Source organism: Archocentrus centrarchus, chromosome 11 (genome assembly GCF_007364275.1).
Source record: "Archocentrus centrarchus isolate MPI-CPG fArcCen1 chromosome 11, fArcCen1, whole genome shotgun sequence".
Lineage (NCBI taxonomy): Eukaryota > Metazoa > Chordata > Actinopteri > Cichliformes > Cichlidae > Archocentrus > Archocentrus centrarchus.
Window position 1 is genome coordinate 35,905,107 of NC_044356.1, and position 20,359 is coordinate 35,925,465.

General features: G+C 44.1%; 1 long non-coding RNA gene across 1 annotated transcript; it reads left to right on the top strand.

Annotated features, from left to right (window-relative positions):
* The first annotated feature begins 19,326 nt into the window (after positions 1–19,326).
* LOC115787548 (uncharacterized) lies at positions 19,327–19,823 on the top strand. Its single transcript, XR_004020514.1, has 2 exons — positions 19,327–19,398; positions 19,638–19,823. It is a non-coding gene; the product is annotated as an uncharacterized LOC115787548 (long non-coding RNA).
* The last annotated feature ends 536 nt before the right edge of the window (positions 19,824–20,359 follow it).

The following is a 20,359-nucleotide window of genomic DNA, read 5'->3' on the forward strand; positions in this document are numbered from 1 at the left end:
CTTACATGTATATGTATGGGAAAAATAACACAAATAAATACATAAAATAAACGGACAAACATTAACAAGAGGAGCCTATAGAGAATCTATAGGCTCCTCTTGGAAGAGTAAATCACTCCGCTTCATCTCTCAGATCACTTTTTTATTCAGTTCAGTATCTGCATTTCTAGAAAACCTATTGCTGTTCCAGCTATGGTCACTTTCCGTCACAATCTCAGAAACCTCTCTGTAGATCAGTACTCATCACTGGTTGCCACTACTATGCCTTCATTAGGCTCATTCTCCTCTCTCAGCATAAACACTGCCACAGATACACTCTGCTCCACACTGAGCTCCTGTTTGGACAGTTTCTGTCCTCTGAGATCTCGTATTATCCACACTAGCAAGCCACAGCCGTGGCTAAAAAATGAGTCCCTCCGGAAGCTACGTTCCAAACTCCGGGCTGCTGAAAGGAAATGGCATAAAAAGGGCATCATGTCCGACTTATCTATCAGCTTCTTTTGGCTTCCTTCTCAGAACACCTCACAATTGCCAAAACTGAATTTTACGATGAGAAATTCAGCTCGCTGACAGATTCCCGAAGATTATTCACAGCATTCAGACCGCTGTTGAATCCTCCACCTCCTCCTCTGCCTACGTGTCTTACAGCTGAAAAATTCGCCTCTTTAATTTCTGGGAAAGTGGCGGCCAGTCAGTTCACAGATCTACCCATTGTCTCTGCTCCTCTGTCTTCATCATTCAAGGAAAGTACATTCACTTCATTTACTCCTCTCTCTGAGAAAGAAGCACTGGCCCTCCTAACACGTAGCCGTCCTACTGCATGTCCTCTGGATCCGATTCCCACTGACCTTCTACAAACCATCGCACCTACGATTATTCCAGCCATCATGCATGTAATTAATACTTACCTATCCACCGGTGAATTTCCGCTTACTTTCAAACAGGCCCAGGTAACACCTCTACTTAAAAAACCTTCTCTCGACCCTGCCCTGGTTGACAACTATCGACCGGTCTCGCTACTACCTTTCCTTTATTTTTTTTTTTTTTTTTTAAATATATTTTATTGAACATTTACTTTTATGAAAAAAAAGTGATGGGAGAAAAAGAAAAAAGCAAAAAAACCAGACAAGCAAGAACAAAAAACAAAAACAGAACAGGCCAGCATAGGACATACATAAAATAAAGTAGACTTAACATTGGTTATATTTTAAAAATAAAATGTGACCCTCCTTTGCAAAGTATATCATTTACATCCTGAGGTAAGTAATCCAGACGGGGTTGCCATATTTTATAAAAGGCATCCAAATTGCCCTTTATTAGGGCACTGAGGCGCTCCATTGGGAGGACCCTAAATGTCTCTCTGTACCATTGTGTAACAGAAGGGGGCTGTCCTTGGATCCACTGTAACAGAATGCAGCGTCTTGCCAGATGTAGAAGTTTGCATAGTAACATCATCTCCTCAGGCATCAGGGACAGGCCATGCACAGATAAGCCAAAAAGAAACAACCTAGGATCCATAGGAATTGTTTGATGAAAAATAGAACAAAGTTCTATAGCAACATTCTTCCAAAACCTGTTTATCAATGCACATTGCCAGATACAATGATAATAGTCACCCACAACTGTGTTACATTTTATACAGAGAGGTGAATATTGAGAGTGAAGTTTATGCATAAACTGTGGAGTACGCTGTAGCCTGTGAAGAATTCTAAATTGGTTCTCCCTGAGTCTGTTGCAGATAAATTTATTTTTTGTTAGTGAAAAAGCCCTCGACCATGTTTCACTGCTAAGTTCAACCCCCAAATCCGTTTCCCAAAGACTTTTGGACCTTTCAGTTGTCAGAGGATTTAGCATCATTAGTTGCCTATAAAAAAAAGAAATGAATTTCTTTTTATGGTCAGGACCTGTGTTAAATTTAAGTAGAGAACTTTCTATGGGGTTTAAAATTGGCTGGTCATCTGGAAAAATAAGTGATTGTACAAAATGTCTTACTTGAAGGAAACCAAAGAAGTCCTTCTGTAAGATATTATGCTTAACTTGTATTTGTCTAAAGGACACAAACCTACGTTCTTCAAACAAATCACAAACCAATTTTAAATTTTTGTGATACCAGTTGTCAAATATACTTGGACCCATACCGGGGGGAAAGGCTCTATTTTTAATAAGCGGCTGTATTGAACTTGAATATTTCCTTCTCCCAATGTGACTCATAATATTACGCCAAACTTTTAATGTTATAAGCAGTAAGTTATTGTTTCTAACCCCCGACCGGAAGCTCGGCTAGATCTGTGGACAAAAGAGAGAGTAGCGAAAAGGGCTTACAACACCAACTGTCTACATGCGGTTCAGATTGGTGTAAAAAAGAGTGTAACCACCCTGATATTAACCTGGCATGACATGCCCAATAATAATATAATAAGTTAGGGACAGCCTGACCCCCCCTGTCAATTGGAAGTTGTAAAATCTTCATCTTAAGTCTAGGTTTCTTCCCATGCCATATAAATTTGGATAAGCAGTTTCAGAGAGGGTTGTTCTATTAATTTTAAGAGGTAGCATTTGAATAGGGTAAAGTATCCTGGGGAGGATGTTCATTTTTATTAAACTCATCCTACCTATCCAGGACAGTGGGAGGTCAAACCATCTATTCAGATCACTCTTAATTGAGTCCAAAACTGCTTTGAAATTTAATTTGTACAACTCAGAGGTATTCGCAGATACTCTAATGCCCAAATATGCAAAACCTGTGGTTGACCATCTGAAGGGAAAGTCAGCAGGGGGGTCCCAACCAGACCTCTGAACCCCCAGTGGCAAGGCCTCAGACTTTTCAAAATTAATTTTATACCCTGAGATTTGAGCAAACTGATCAATAACAGAGATTAATTTTGAGATAGATGTTTCTGGTTTAGTAATAAATAGTAAAATGTCATCAGCATAGAGTGAAATTTTGTATTCAATATTTCCTGATCGAATTCCAGTAATTTCAGGGTTGATTCTTATAGCTTCCGCTAGTGGTTCCACTGCCAGTGCAAATAATAAGGGGGAAAGGGGACAGCCCTGACGGGTTCCTCTACCCAGGTGAAACAACTCAGAAGTAGAGCCATTTACCAAGACCCTTGCAGTGGGGGCACTGTACAGCAATTTAACCCACCTAATAAATTCCAGGCCCAGACCAAACCTGCCCAAAACATTAAATAGATACTCCCACTCCACCCAGTCGAATGCCTTCTCCGCATCTAAAGATATTGCTAGAGCCTTATAATTCGCGTTCTGTGAATATTGTAAAATGTTTAAAAGTCGTCGTACATTGGAATGGGAGTACCTGTTCTTTATAAATCCCGTCTGATCAGGCCTCACCAAAGTTGCCATCACATTCTCTAGTCTCCCTGCCAGGATCTCTTACCTTTCCTTTCTAAATACATAGAAAGGGCAGTGTATAACCAGATCTTAGGCTTTCTCTCCCAGAATAACCACCTTGACAAAAACCAATCTGGTTTTAAAAAGGGACACTCCACTGAGACGGCGCTGCTGTCTGTGACCGAGGCCTTAAAAACTGCCAGAGCTGCTGGACAGTCCTCAGCCCTCATTCTGCTGGACTTGTCAGCAGCCTTTGATACAGTCAATCATGACTGACTCCTAACTACACTCTCCAATATGGGTATCTCAGATACACCACTATCATCGTTCAGATCTTACCTTGCTGAATGCTCCTTCAAAGTGTCATGGCTAGGACAGTTGTCTTCATCATGTCCACTGTCCACTGGAGTGCCCCAAGGCTCAGTACTGGGACCCCTCCTCTTTTCCATCTATACCACCTCTTTGGGCCCAGTTATTTCCTCTCATGGGTTCTCCTACCATTGCTTTGCCGATGATACTCAGCTCTACCTATCATTCCCGCCGGATGACTCTATGATCTCAGCAAGGATATCTCATTGTCTCTCAGATATATCCTCATGGATGAAGTCACGCTATCTTCAACTTAATCTTTCTAAGACTGAACTACTGGTGTTTCCTGCAAAACAGTCGGTCCAACACAATTTCACCTTAACAATCGATTCTCTCTCACTTTCTCTGGCAAAGGTTGCCAGGAATCTGGGAGTCATGTTTGACGACCAGTTATCATTTACACACCAAGTGGCCTCTGTTGCTCAATCCTGTCGCTTTGCGCTATATAACATCAGACAAATTAGGCCGTTTCTAATGCAACATGCTACTCAGCTCTTGGTGCAGGCTGTGGTCATCTCGCACCTTGATTATTGTAATTGCTAACGGGCCTTCCAGCCTGTGCTATTAAGCCATTACAGATGATCCAGAATGCAGCAGCACGTCTGGTCTTCAATCTTCCAAAACGGGCACATGTCACCCCTCTGCTCATTGAGCTTCATTGGCTTCCGGTTGCTGCTCGCATCAAATATAAAGCCTGCACGATTGCCTATAAGATGATGACAGAATAGGCACCCCACTACTTGCACCTGCTCCTAAAGGCCTATGTTCCATCTCAGCCTTTGCGCTCCTCCACCGAATGTCGCCTTGCTTTACCCAGCATCCACCCAAAGCAATCCAGACTGTTCTGCACTATAGTTCCCAGATGGTGGAACAAGCTGCCTACCTTCACCAGAGCAGCTGAGTCCCTCACCGTTTTTAAAAAACTCCTAAAAACTGAGCTTTTTAGAGAACACCTGCACTAACTAGGACAAGTACTTCTGATGTGCATAGACATACATTTTTAATGTTGCATTGCTTTTTAATGTTTAACTTTTTAAATTTTTTATTTTAATGTTTTGGCTTTTTGTATCATCATTGTAAGTCGCTTTGGATAAAGGCATCGGCTAAATGCAATAAAGTAAGTAAAGTAAAGTAAAGTAAATCTGTCTGGCACAACATTCAGATCACAATTCTGGTTGCTAAACCTGCCAGACATGACAGGCTAAAAAAAAGAGAGAACATGAACTGTGTTTCCTGCAGTCTCTCTAAAATCTGCATTATTGATCCTGATTGGCTGTAAAAACCTTCCACTGAGCCGACAGCAGCAGCTAATGCAGCTCCTCTGTGTGTGTCTGTGTCAGTGCTGCAGGCTGTCTGTGGTTCACTGCAGAGTCTCTGTTTCTCTGTCAGGTGTTCACACTTATCAGCTGATAGCTGGCTGTGACTGGGATGAAGAGACTGATGAGCTGAATGGATTTGCCCAGTTTGGTTATGATGGAGAGGACTTCATATCATTTGACCTGAAGACAGAGACGTGGATTGCTTCTGTTCAACAGGCTCTCATCACCAAACCGAACTGGGACAGTGACAAAGCTTACACTACACAGTCCAAGAACTTCCTCACCCAGATCTGTCCTGAGTGGCTCAAGGCGTTCCTGAACTATGGGAGGAGCTCTCTGATGAGAACAGGTGAGTTCATATGAGCAGAGTTAGAGTGAGAATAATAAATCATATTTCTGATTTACTGCCACATTAAAATGTGTCTGACTCTTTCTCCACCTCATCAGTCTGGTTTCCTCGGTTCCTGCATGTGTGTCACAGTGTTATCATCACTTTATAACTCACTGTTTTAACTTCACAGCATTTCTATTAATCTGAGGCTCACAAACTCCATCACATCACAAAGAAGTTACTCTGATGATAATAATAATAATAAGAATGAAGAAACCATAAACCGCATTTCTCTTTACTCCTCAGTCCCTCCCTCAGTGTCTCTCCTCCAGAGGTCTTCCTCCTCTCCCATCAGCTGCCACTCTACAGGTTTCTATCCTCACAGAGCCGAGATGTTCTGGAAGAAAGATGGAGAGGAGCTTCATGAAGGTGTGCACAAAGGAGAGATCCTCCCCAACCATGATGGGACCTTCCAGATGAGTGTTGATCTGGACTTTTCAGCAGTTGGATCTGAGCACTGGGACAGGTACAGCTGTGTGTTTCAGCTCTCAGGTGTGAACCAGGACATCACCACCAAACTGGACAAAGCAGGAATCAGGAGCAATGAAGGTGAGACTGAGATCAGAGGAGACAAACATGGGAAACAGACTTTTACAGTTTCCTGTGACGCTCCTGCAGCTCACAGGTTTTTGTGCTGGATGATAAATCCTGTTTCCTTGGTGTGTCTGTGAGTTTCTGTCAGCATCAGTTTAAAGCCTGCATCAGTTTAGATCAATAATGTGTCCCAAAGTTTCCCCCACAGTTTTTCTTTGCTGACCAGAACACACGTTAGTTTTCTTTGAAATGTTAGATTTACTAACAGATTCATTTTATTAATGTGTTTTAGTGCTCTAGAGACAAAATTTAGTTGTTTTTCTCATCATGTTTAAACTGGTGGCAGCACAGTGGTGTGGTGGTCAGCATTGCTGCCTCACATCTAGAAGGTCTGGGTTCGATTCCACCGTGGCCCAGGCTTCTCTGTGTGGAGTTTGCGTGTTCTCCTGTTGGTAACATTTTTCAGGGTCTCCATGTTCCTTTTGGCCGAAAATTCCAACCCCATTGAATCCAAAGTTTCCAATAAATCACTGGGATGAACAGGTTCCAGTGCAGGCTGTTTATTAGACATCTTAGTTACACAAAACACAGGCAAAGACCAAAACACAGACAGTAACATAGTTGAGACTGAGAAATACACACACACACAGACAGAGAAAGATGCAGGAACAAAAAGAGTAGAAAGAGAGGAAAGGACCGTAAGTGAGTGAAGTTAAAAAGTAAGAAGTGAGAAGTAAAGTACAAAAGAGTGGAAGAAAGTAATGAGTGAAAAAGTGAGTAAAATGGGGTGAAAGAAGAAGTAGAAGTCCAGAGTTAAACAGAGTACAAGAAAGCAACAAGCCCTCCCGGGAGTGAGTGCCTTTGAGCCGCTGCAAAGGGGATAGAGGAAGAGCAAAAAAGAGCGCCAAAAAGAGAGCCAAAAAGACCTCTCTCCCAACTTTACCACCGCCTTTTATTGCCCAAACTCACACCTCCCCCCTGTTGTTATCAGAAACAATGGGCATAGAAGGATGCTCCCAATCCACTATGTTCCATACTAGTTCGATCCTCATGCAATGGCTCCAAGACTTGTTCTCTGGGGCCTGCCAAAACAAACAACTTTCCCACGTGAAAATAACTCCCACCGGAGCACTACTCCGCCCTTCTATCCATATTTTCACATTACTAGAAATACTTTTGGGCGGTCTTATCGCAATACTCCCTTACATTATTACAGTAGCTCAGGTGGAACTTCAACCCCCCTTTTTCAGAACACACACTCCCCGCTACCTGACCTCCACTCTGGCAATGCTGTGTCAAAAGTGCACTGTGTACAAAGGTGAGCCTCTAAATATGAATGAGTGCAGTTCTAATAGTGGAAAAAACCCAAGGCCCTGGACAGAGCAGGCCTCAGTTCTTTCCACTCACCTAAAGCATGCAGTGTTCCAGTGTGTGAGTGACAATATAAGTGAAAAAATAATATATAATGTGACCATTAACCCCTTAACTGGCAAGGGCCCGGTGACGGGCCGTTTGTAGTCCCTTTTATATGGCAGGCTAGACCCTCCCATTTTTATTGACACGTCATTCGGCCCATCATGTAACTGGCTGCACCAAATCACCTGACAAAGCTACGTGATGCCCTCTGAGTATTATTGGCGCTGGGAAACCCATTTCTTAACATTATTGGCCGAATGAGGTGTCAGTCAAAATGGGCGGGTCTAGCCTGCCATATAAATGCACTTCATTCGGCCCGCGGACCAGACGCAGCCGATTAATAGGCTATGAAATGGGTTGTTCAGAGCCAATAATAACCAGAGGGTGTTATGTAGTTGTTTCAGGTGATTTTATTTGCTGCCAGTTAAGGGGTTAATCCAGTGTGTGTGATTAATATATGTAACAATACATGATATAGTAAAATACCAATATCAGATGATAAAAATATCCAACACTCCCCGTGTCTGTGTGGGTTTCCTCCCACAGTCCAAAGACATGCAGTTAGTGGGGTTAGGTTAGTTGGTCACTCTAAATTGCCCACAGGTGTGAATGGTTGTTTGTCTCTGTGTTGGCCCTGTGACAGGCTGGTGACCTGTACAGCCCCTCCCGCGACCATGAACAGGATAAGTGGAGAATGGATGTCAGAACTTTTATTGTAGGGATGAAAACAGAAATTAGTGGTTCAAACATTAGTGACTATAAAGAGGCTGATCGATTGTTTTCTGTTGATCTGCAGGAGGTTCCCCCTCCGTGATCGTCCCTGTGGTTGTTGCTGTGGTCGTTCTCGCTGCCGTCGCTGTGATCGGATTCATTATTTACAAAAAGAGAACAGGTGAGAGAGCAGAACTACCTGGATCTGTTTGTACACTGCAAACAAATAATAATGATGGTAATAATTCATCGCAGTCATTATTTACAGTTCGCAAAGCAGCATAACTAAGGGATGGTTCAGGGTCACCTGATTCAGCCCTAACTATAAGCTTGATCATAAAGGAAAGTTTTAAGCCTAATCTTAGAAATAGAGAGGGTGTCTGTCTCCTGATTCCAAGCTGGGAGCTGGTTCCACAGAAGAGGGGCCTGAAAGCTGAAGGCTCTGCCTCCCATTCTACTCTTAAGTATCCTAGGACAACACAACTCAAGGTGTAGTTGACGCCCAGCTCCGGGACCACTACCTCAGGCGTGGTGTCCAGGTACGCCAGTAGTAATTTAGTGATGACAGTGATGGGTCATTTCAATCAGTGGTTTCAGTTGAAACTAATTTAGGACTTCGCTCTATTGTTTCATGTTGCCTATTGAGGTCACTGGAACAAAGGGGGGTTGAGACATCTGGGGAAGGAGCTCAGGACCGCACTGTAAGCGGGGGAAAGTTGGTGATGTAATCCACCTCCTCTGTTCAATGATGGTTGTTCACAGTGGACATAGATGGCTTCTTTCACTCCCCTTTCAAACCATCTGTTTTCCCTGTCCAAAATGTGAACATTGGCATCCTCAAAGAGTGCCCTTTGACCTTCAGATGCAGATGTACAGCTGAGTCTTGTCTGACAGTATGCTCCGGCGAGTAGGGGGGTGGTCCTTTGTGTTTACATTGAAGTTGAAAGTGTCATTTTTGATTGACCACTGGATTCCAAGCACATGACCTTCTGGTGTGGTCTCAGGTTTGAGGTTGAGTGACTCTGTTGTGTTTGCTCTTTCTGAGGATGCAAGATGGGAGAGAGCATCACTTTGGTTGGAATTGAACTTGTGCAAATGTAAATCTGCAAGTTTGCAAAGGGCTTGCGTTTCAGTGATGAGTTCTTGAGCCTCTTTGACTGAAGGGACACTCGTCAACCCATCATCTACGTAAAAGTTCCTTTCAACAAAGTCTGAGGCCTTTGGGTACTCAGATCTGTGCTGTTGTGCTAGGTACTTAAGGCCAAAGTTAGCACATCCAGGGGAAGAACCAGCACCAAATAAATGCACAGCCATTCTGTACTCTTTGGGCTCTATGTCTAATTGCCCATCGGGCCACCATAGAAATCGTAAGTAGTTTCGCATCTCAGGGCAAACAAAGAACTGATGGAACATTCTTTCGATGTCACAGACTATAGCGACATTCTCCCTTCTGAAACGGCAGAGCACTTCCACCAATGAGTTGATCATGTCAGGACCTGTGAGAAGAGTATCGTTTAGTGAGATGCCAAGAAACTTAGCAGAACAATCAAAGACGACTCTTAGCTTTGCTGGCCTTTTGGGGTGGTACAACCCATGTTGTGGGATGTACCATGCAATCTCATTATCAGTCACAGGAGGGGCTGGTTCTGCATCACCACTGCTGATGATGCCACTCATACAGGTGCGGTAATGCTCATGATACTGTTTGTCAGCCTTTAGCCTTTTCTTTAGGTGTTGCAGTCGAACTGTGGCTAGCCTCTTATTGTTGGGAAGGGCTGGTGGTTTATTGTCCTTGAAGGGAAGGGGCATCTGGTAGTGTCCATCTTCGCTTTGTTTAATGGTGTCACTGAGGATTTGTAAAAAACGAACGTCATCCTGGGATACGTACTTATCCTCATAGTTTCTCTCGTTGAAGTCTGACTCTAAGACTTTAAGCACATCAGCGGCTGAGGGTGTGGGCATTTCTTTGACTGTAATTTGGTGCACATAACTCTGATTTCCCTCTCTGTCCAAGTGGGGATTACCAGACCCAATGATACTCCAACCAAGTATGGTTCTTTGTGCGAAAGGCTCATTTAGCTGTCCTGTGACAATCTCTAGGGGAGCTAGTGCTGATGGACAGTCATAACCAATTAGCAAGCCCACTTCACAGTCCTGTAGTAGCTGTAGCTGATTGGCTAGGCCTTTAAAGTGTGGCCAATGAAGTGCAGTATCTCTAGTGGGAATATGAGACTTGTCAATTGGGATGAAGTCACGAGAGTAGGCTTGTTTTATTTTGACATGGATGTCAGTCAAAGCTATGCACCTGCAAGTTGCTAGCAAGTTTACTCGCCACAACCGTGTCAACAGAAGTCGTTGTGCTGAGTTTTAAATGCACTGGTTGAGTATCCACCTTCAGCTCCAAGGCTAAATCTTCTAAAATAAAGGAAGAATCGCTCTGGGTGTCAAGCATGGCGTATGTGAGTATTTCTTTCTGTGGCTCAGATGCAACATGTCTTTCTCTCCCCTCAGCCCAACCGGTCGCGGCAGATGACCCCCCCTCCCTGAGCCTGGTTCTGCTGGAGGTTTCTTCCTGTTAAAAGGGAGGTTTTCCTTCCCACTGTCACCAAGTGCTGCTCATAGGGGGTCGTTTTTGACTGTTGGGTTTTCTCTGTATTATTGTAGCAATACAAAGCGCCTTGAGGTGACTCTTTGTTGTGATTTGGTGCTATATAAATAAAATTGAATTGAACTCACACAAAAACTGGTACTATGCTGGATGTGGCAGATGTTTTTCTCGTAAGTACATGGGTCATAACTTTATGCACTTCCTTGTTTGCACTCTCAGCTGGGGGCACAGAGACCTCAGTTCTCCTTTCTTCTGGTTCTTTTACTCTCTCTGTGTGCAGACAGGTGGGGTGACGTCGACCGCACTTACTGCAGGAGTGACGTCCCTTGCGTTCTTTAGTTACGTGGCCTTTTCTCAAACACCCAAAGCAGAGATGATTTTCACGAATGAAAACTTTCTTTTTTGTCATTGGTTTTTTCTGCAAAGGCAGAACACTTGGTTATGCCATGCGATTCATCCTTGCAAAACAAACAAGGTGGTTTAGGTTTAGGAGTGACCACTGTGGGTAAGGGAGGCCTTGTCTGAACAGTTGTACTATCTGCTTTAGCTCTTTTAATGTGTCTCTCCTCCGTTTTTTCATTCATTAGGAATGGTGAGGCAACAGGATTGCAAGCCACTCTAGCTTCCCTTTGCATGAACTGGGTGAAGTGAGCAAAGCTAGGATATTCCTGCTGTTTGTCTAGCTCCTCCACTACAATGCGACTCCACCTCTGTATTATCCAGTCAGGCAGTTTTTTAAGAAGCTTGTGATTTTCCTCACAATCATTGAGGATATCCAGGCCCTTGACTTGGGGAATAGCCTCTGCACAGCTTTAGAGAAAGTCTGCAAACTCTCTCAATGCCAGGGGATCGTTAGCAGCTATTTTGGGCCATTTTGCAAGCTTGGTTCTAAATGCTCTTTGGACAATGAATGGATTGCCATACCTTTCTTGTAGAAAATTCCAGATGCCCTGGTATGCCCTGGTACGCCTGCTCAGTGTTACAAAAAAAATATCCCTCTACTGCCTTTTGTGCTTCACCTGCAAGATAATTCTTTAGATACAATATTTTCTCACACACAGGTAAGGGTTTGTTCCCAATTAGTGCCATAAAGGATACTTTCCAGTCAACAAACTTTAGAGGGTCACCACTATAGATAGGTGGTTCAGGTACAGGAAGTCTGTTTAAGGTGAGGGAGTTTGCAAGTGCTTCAGCTAAGAAGAAGAAGAAGAAGAAGAAGAAGAAGAAGAAGAAGAAGAAACAGCCTTTATTGTCCCACAGAGGGGAAATTTGGGTGTAACAGCAGCCGCAGTTATTATAAATATAAGTAAAAATATAATAATTCACACTATTAAGAAAAGAATATAAATATATATAAAATCAACAAACAAGATTAACCTTAATACTACTAATAATAACACTATATACAATGTACATGATGTGCCTGTGTGTTGAACCTTAACAGGCCGGACTATTTACAGTATATTATATATTATCCTACATTGTGTAGGTTATTGTGGTTTTTGTTGGGAGCAGTGATGATTATAAAGTCTTACAGCTGCTGGGAGGAAGGATCTACGATAACGCTCCTTTGTGCATTTAGGATGCAGCAGTCTGTCACTGAAGGAGCTCTCCAGCTCAGCAACAGTTTCATGCATGGGATGGGAGACCTTGTCCATCAGTGATGTTATTTTGGTCAGAGTCCTTCTGTCTCCCACCACCTGCACTGAGTCGAGAGGACATCCTAGGACAGAGCTGGCTTTCCTGATGAGCTTGTCTATCCTCTTCCTCTCAGCTGTAGACAAGCTGCTGCTCCAACATACTGCTGCATAGAAGATGGCTGATGCCACCACAGAGTCATAGAAGGTCTTCAGGAGTGTCCCCTGCACTCCAAAAGACCTCAGCCTTCTCAGCAGGTAGAGTCTGCTCTGACCCTTCCTGTAGAGCGCATCAGTGTTATGAGTCCAGTCCAGTTTATTGTTTAGGTGAACACCCAGGTACTTATAAGAGTCCACTATCTCAATGTCCGCTCCCTGGATGTTCACCGGTGTCCGTGTGGTGGGTCTGCGCCTGCGGAAATCCACCACCAGCTCCTTGGTTTTAGCGGCGTTGATCAGGAGGTGGTTCCGCTGGCACCAGTCCACAAAGTCCTGAGTCCACTGTCTGTACTCTGAGTCATCCTCACCTGTGATGAGGCCAACTATGGCAGAGTCGTCAGAGAACTTCTGCAGATGGCAGCGGGGGGAGTTGATGGAGAAGTCTGCAGTGTAGAGGGTGAAGAGGAACGGTGCCAGCACAGTTCCCTGTGGGGCCCCCGTACTGCAGACCAGCCTGTCAGAGACACAGCCCTGTGTCCTCACGTACTGTGGGCGGTCAGTGAGGTAGTCCAGTATCCACTCTGAGATGTGGTGGTCCACTCCTGACAGTTCCAGCTTGTCTCTCAGAAGTCCGGGCTGGATGGTGTTAAAAGCACTGGAGAAATCAAAGAACATGATCCTCACAGTGCTTCCAGGCTTCTCCAGGTGGGTCAGAGCTCGGTGCAGGAGGTAGATGATGGCGTCATCCACCCCGATGCCAGGCCGGTAGGCGAACTGCAGCGGGTCCAACGAAGACGACACCATGAGGCGTAGATGGTTGAGGACCAGCCTCTCGAGGGTCTTCATTAGATGCGATGTCAGGGCTACCGGCCTGTAGCTGCTAAGATCCTTTGGATGTTTGGTCTTTGGTACCGGTACCACACAGGAGGTCTTCCACAGTTGTGGTACTTTCCCCAGCTTCAAGCTCAGGTTGAACATGTATCCCATGATGCCACACAGCTGATCTGCGCAGCACCTCAGGAGCCTGGAGCTGATGCCGTCTGGACCAGCAGCCTTTCGCACCTTGATTTTACGTAGCTCCTTCCTCACATGATGAGTTGAGAGGGACAAGATGGAGGTGGGGGGTGGGGGTTGTGAGATGGAGTCCTCAGAAGTGAAGGGGGTGGGTGATGGCTGAGAGCTGAGAGGTGTGAGGTCCCAAGAAGAAGAAAGGTTGGCAGTCATTAAAGATGGTGGGGCTGACAGCAGGGGGGACTGGGCTGGGGGAGGGGTGGGTGGCTGGTCAAACCTGTTAAAGAACTGGTTCAGGTTGTTCACCCACTCTAAGTCTCCCACAACCCTAGGGCTTGGTTTGTGGCCTGAAATTGAGTTCAAACTCCTCCAAACCCCACTGATGTTGCTCTGCTGTAGCTGGTCCTCCATCTTCTTCCTGTAGATGTTTTTTCCATCCCTGATTTTCCTTCTCAGATCCTTCTGCACGGCTCTCAGCTCCTCCTTATTTCCTGATCTAAAGGCTCTCTTCTTCTCCTTCAGGAGAGCCTTTATTTCGGAGTTGATCCAGGGTTTGTTGTTTGAAAAACACCGTACCCTCCTGGTGGGCACAGTGTTTTCCACGCAGAAATTTATGTACTCAGTGATGCAGTCCGTGATGCTGTCGATGTCCTCCCCATGAGGGGCACAAAGCTCTTCCCACACAGTGGAGCTAAAGCAGTCTCTCAGAGCTTCTTCAGTCTCCTCAGACCATTTCTTCACTGTGTGTGTCACAACTGGTTCTCTGTGTACCAAGGGTTTGTACACAGGCTGGAGATGAACCAGGTTGTGATCTGAGCCCCCCAGGGGAGGCAGAGGTGATGAGCTGTATGCCTCCTTGATGTTGGCATACAGTAGATCCAGTGTGTTGGTATTCCTGGTGTAGCAGGTGACATACTGGGTGAAGGTGGGGAGAGTGGAGGACAGGGAGACGTGGTTAAAGTCCCCTGAGATCAGAAAGAGGGCCTGTGGGTGCTGTGTTTGGAGTCTGCTGGTAGTAGCATGGAGGACATCGCAGGCTGCAGCAGCGTTAGCAGAGGGCGGCACATACACAGTTATCACAATAACATGTGAAAACTCCCGAGGAAGATAGTACGGCCTCAAGCTAACAGCGAGCAGTTCAATGTCCTTACTGCAGAGCGTCTCTTTGATGGTTAGATGTCTGGAGTTGCACCATCTATCGTTCACAAACACAGCCAGACCCCCGCCCCTCTTCTTACCACTCTCCTTGGTTCTGTCGGCACGGATCAAATGAAAGCCGTCCATGTTTATGTGTGAGTCCGGGGTTAGCTCGGTTAGCCACGTCTCCGTCAGGCACATGAGGCTGCTCTCCCGGTAGCTCCTTTGATGTCGCGTTAGCGCCGCCAGCTCGTCCACTTTGTTGGGAAGAGATCTCACGTTTCCCATGATGATGGACGGGATGACGGGCCTGTACCTTCTCCTCTGGCAACGACGACCTATGCCCGCACGTCTCCCGCGTCTCTTCCTTCTCAGTTCGCGGGGAATATCAGGTCGTTCTGCAGGAGTAGGCACAGCGGAGCTCCCGATGGAGAACAGCTGGTCCCGAGAGTAAACAATAGGAGCGTGGCCACTCTCGCAGTCTCCAAACATAAACACCATAAAAAGGGTAAAAAACAAAAACAAAGTTTTCCAGAAAAAAGTCTGCTCCATCATGGGGAAAAAGAGCAGAAGATACAGAAACTCAAAAACACATCTAATACTAAACAAAATGAGAAAAAACACAGAATGAGTGCGGAGCTGCTGAAACTGGCTGCCTGCTCGCGCGGCGCCGGAAGCAGAACTTAGCTAAGCTAAGTTCTTCTCGTTCTGCACTGCTGTGGTGATGTTGAAATGATGGAGCCAACGGATTTAAGGAGGGCTGTGGTACGCTGACAGGGTCATTTAAAGCATTTTCCATGTTGTGGCAGGATGCTAGATCACTGTTTTCAGGGTCGTTTAAGGTGCTTAAAGCTCTTACTCGTGCTGCTGCTATTTTCACTTCACTGTCTGCCTTTAACTGTTGTAGTTTAATTTTTTCCTGCTCAAGCCTTGACTTTGTTTCCAATTCTTCTTGTTTTAACTTTGCTAGTGCCTCATTTTCCTTTCATTTCCATTCATTCTCCATTTGGTTGACTTTACTTTGCTGTGCAAGTATCTCTTGTGTGGCCTTTGCTTGTTCTATTTTAGCTGCAAATTCAGCTTCTGCCTCTTGACAGCTTGTGGAATCTGCCTTTGAGCGTGCAACTGAACCATCTGGAAATGATGTTTCAGTTTTTGTATCACCAAACACAGAGCCATAGTCATTCTTGTTTAGCATTACCCTTACCCTTTGATCGTTAAAGGGCTGATCAATATTTTCTTGTCGTTTAGCAATAAGCTCACAAATGTCCATTGTAAGCACAGTACAGGCATCCATTTTTTGACTATGTTTGGGATCATGCTTTGGTTGCGGCGAATGGGCTCATAATATTGTTGTACAACTGCATGTTTGTCCCTTATCTCATGGCTGGCACTGTTTAAATCTTCAGGTGAGCAGAAAGTCTTTAGTTTTGTTCTGATTTCTTCAGCTGACTCCTTCCAGGAGTTATATGCTCTGTCAAATGCCTTTTCATTTTTCTTCGCATCCTGTTCATGCATTTCCTTGCCCTTTTCGGTTAAGCATCTTTCACGATTGCTGGATCTCATTTCTTGCTGCTCTACGTTGTCGGGTTCTTCAGCAGGGCACGACATTTGTTCCTTTAATGTGTGTATTTGCTCTTTGTTGTAATGTCTGGACTTAAATTTCAATGAGCGTTGCTTTAACTTTAAGACTATTTAGAAACAACGCTCAGATCAGACATTTAAACCATGTAGGTACACAAATTAGCAACCACATCTTGACTGTAAATACTGCTGTTATACCACAAGTTACTTTAGAAGATAAACGACCCATACAATTTAAGGAATAGCATTTACCTGATGCACATACAATGTAGCTTTAAAATGATAAAACCACAACTGCATTTGAGGCATTAAACTCTGAATTAGTGTGCAGGTAATTCGATCTTGTTATCAGCAAAGTCCTTACGGAGTATAATACCTGAACCTTTGTGAATAGCCAAGTCAGAGTTCAATATGAAGAACGGTGATGAAGGAGTAATGATTCTTCACAGTAACAGAGTCTCTCTTGGCTGACATGTGGGTTACGCTGATCTACCGTGGGACTTTCTTTCACTCTGCAACGGGTTTTCACTGTAGCAGACCCTCAGACCCAAGAAAACACGGAGAACTTTGACGGGTGCAGTGGATTCACATTTACTTCATTCAAAACCAAATATTGCTGGAGTGCACCAAATACACCGTGAAAACTAAAAGAAAACATAAAATACATTTGCTTAGGTGCCTTTGATTGTCTCAGAACATGAATACATTACATAAAGTGCAAACTTTGTGAACTAATACAACTCTAAACATGTACCTCGCTCCGCTGTCCAAGGGCTGCAAGGTGATCAAGCTAAAGTTCCTGCTGTGCTGCTACGAGTCCTCCTTAAGCTGCTTTCTGTTAAATGTGCGCAACCAGTTCTGATTCACAAAGATGAAGAGCATCTTCTCTTCCTCTCATCTGCGGGATATTCCAGCCCCGAGTACAGGAAATGCGCCAAAAACCTCCCTAACTCTTGTTTTTCGGTTTTAGTGAAGGCACAGCTCATTACCAACTAGGCTGCAGCACCCTCTATTGTACATAACTGGTAACAACATAGATTCAACTTATAACCACAGAATGGACATTTACAGTCTTAAAGAAACAAAAAGAAGTCCAGTCGCCTTTTTTCAAGCTCCAGAGACTACTATGACCTGGATGACTGAGAATCTACACAGACACAATGGACCAAATTATTTGCTCACCTTTTAGAGCCACAGCACACACAGATCCTGTACATGTTCTCAAAGGTTTGGTGTTAACATTGGTAAGCACGTGAGTCCAATTGGCTTCCGGGGGGCAGGGCAATCAGGATCTGGTGCTGTGCGAATCACACATATTGGTAGGGACATCTCCCTGCCGTCCCTTGCTAATCATACCCCGTGATCGGCAGGGACATGATGGACATTATTTGACATTTCTCTGGAGCTGCAGGGGAGCTTATGGTGTAATAAATGGATAATAAAGAGTAATTAACACATAATGCAGCTGCCGAGATGTAAATGCAGCAACATCGCTGGTCACTGATGTAGGTCACATTGTAGGGCTGCAGAGACAGGGCTGCAGTGCATGCTGAAGCTTTAGGTCAGTATGATATCACATATTTGAACCCTTTTAGTCCTAGCTTTCACAAACTCCTTTTCCACCCCTGGGGTGCCGGTGCCCGTGCTGTTCCCAAAAGAACCGGCGAAAAGCTTAGGAACGGGCCCGCATTTCTGCCGTGCTTGCGAACTGCTCCTTTACGTGTGAGCGTGAACGGGTCCTCGTCTGCACACGGAAGCCGAAGCGCACAAACGTGGGAGAACACGCTCCCCTTTCTGTGCTGCAAATACGTTTTAGGGTCCAAACCAAACTACTGCAGCATCTGTGTGCAGCACAGAGGGAAACACAGACAGCGATTAGAGCAAGACGACAAGTACGCACTTTGTGTTCTTTTATCTGTGATATGAAGTGATACAAAGCAGCAAGTTCAGCCTTAGAGCCCAACCTAATTCACAGCCGTGAAAATCGCTTTTCTCCTGTAATACACATGTAATATGGTAGAAAACTTGATGTTGAGATGGCAGAGTCACGCCCTTCTGCTGCTTTCGTCACGTGTTCTTGGTTCCAGACCAGCTAGTTTGCGGGCCCAGAGTTGAACCCGTTTTTCGGCCGAGCACCGAGTGGTTCCGCGGTGGAAAACCCGCCTAACGGTTCAAATAAAGGCACCGGAACCCTGTTGGTGGGAAAGAGGCTACAAAGAGCAGAAAAACTAGAAAACATACAAAAAAGATTCAAACAAAACTTCAAACACAAAATGATCAGAGCTCAGATTTAAATCCTCAGAATATTAAAACCACATTCATTAATTATTGCAGCTGTTTGTCATAACTTCTTTATTTCTATCCTGAGCCTCAGTTTGTGAGTCAGAAAACAAAACAACCACCAACTCAGTTCTTAGAAACACACAGACACACACACACACACACAGACACACACACACACACACACACACACACACACACCTTTACCTGCATTAGAAAGTTGTAACTCCTCTAGCTTCCTCCTCGGTCACAATCGTTTCAGTTTCTTTCCTCACAAACTCACAGCAGGTTTGTGTTTCAGAACTTTTCCTAAATGTGTTTCTTTATAAACAAAAATGTGTTTTGTCAGTCAGCTGATTATAAAAACTTGAATTATTAATATTTACTTTCAGTGGTGAGAGTGAGATTAACCAGAACACACATTTCATCAATCTGACTTTATTGTCACATGAACACATTTGTGTGTAATATCTATGAACATGTTTGTGAGTCTGTGTTTTCATTGGTACATTAAGTTCATGTTTTTATCCAGATTGCAAAATGAAATTATTAAATTGTGTTTCATGACTTGCATCATGTGTGAAATGAAATAATGTGTGAAATTTATAGTTGAACTGCTAAAATTATGTATTTCTCTCATTTTATTTCAGACAACCGGCCCCCAGCTCGTAAGTTAAGCTTCATCTGTTTCCTCTGATGTCTCTACATGAAATATTGTTTGTGTGTTTGAACCTAAAGTCTCCTCAGGCCTGTGTTAGCTGTAAAAGTGTGCGCTCAGAGCAGGATGTGCTCTAACTGTGTGTTTCTGACCTGCAGCTGTGGAGAACCCTGAAGTTCAGGAACAAATGGTTCCTACAGCCTGAAGGACCAACAGCTCCTCTGCACTCAGTGAGTCACTGCAGAGTTTATCATGTTTAATATTTCATTTTAAAACTCATGGATATTGTGACTGCAGGAAACTGTCCTGTTTATACATAACCAGAGTGATAAAGTTTAAATCATGTGTCAGTGTCCTGCAGAAGCATGTGAGGCAGATACCCGACTGAACTGGAATATTTTAATGATGATGTAAATATGTTGTTTGTGCAGCTGAACAATGCAAAAATTCATTGTTTTTCTCTCTTCAGGTTTATGGATAAATGCAGTGAAACAAGAGGCGGAGCCTAAACTGGAACATCATGGATTATTGATGAAATGATGGAACTTTGAGGAATCTGGTTGTAGATGATTATTAATCAATATTTAACTTTGAACATGAGTCACAAATGTTTAACAAAAACATCATATCTGGATCATTTCTGTGCCCATGTGGAGAAAAAAAAATCACCTTTAAACAATAATGTCATGGTCCATTTGATCCTGTGTGTTTTGTTTTTACTTTTTTTTTTTGTCTGTTTTGGGTTTGGTTATGTTTTGTTTTCTAGTTCCTTGTGTTTCCCGGTGTCAGGTCTGCGTCTTTGTTCCCCCTTCTGACTTCCTGTTTTATTTTGATAAGTCGTCTGGTTCCTGTCTGTTGTGTTCAGTTTTGCTTCCCCTGGTCTCATCAAAGTAATTAGCATCACCTGTGTTCCCAGCTGTTTTCCCCTCATTATCCTCTTGTGTATTTAAATCCTGTGTTTTCGCTGCCTGTTGTTGTGTCATCGTCATTGTTTGCCTGCTGTGTGTGTCTTGTTTTTTGCCTTGTATCTGGAATCTAAGTCAAGCTATTTTTTGTTAACCTGAACTGGTTTTGTTCAGCCCTGCCTTCCGTTCTGCACTGCTAAATAAAGCTGAGTTTATTACTGGGGTCCTCCTCCTGCCTGCCACACAGCCGTTCCATGACCAATAATGAAAATAATTTTACAGCTAC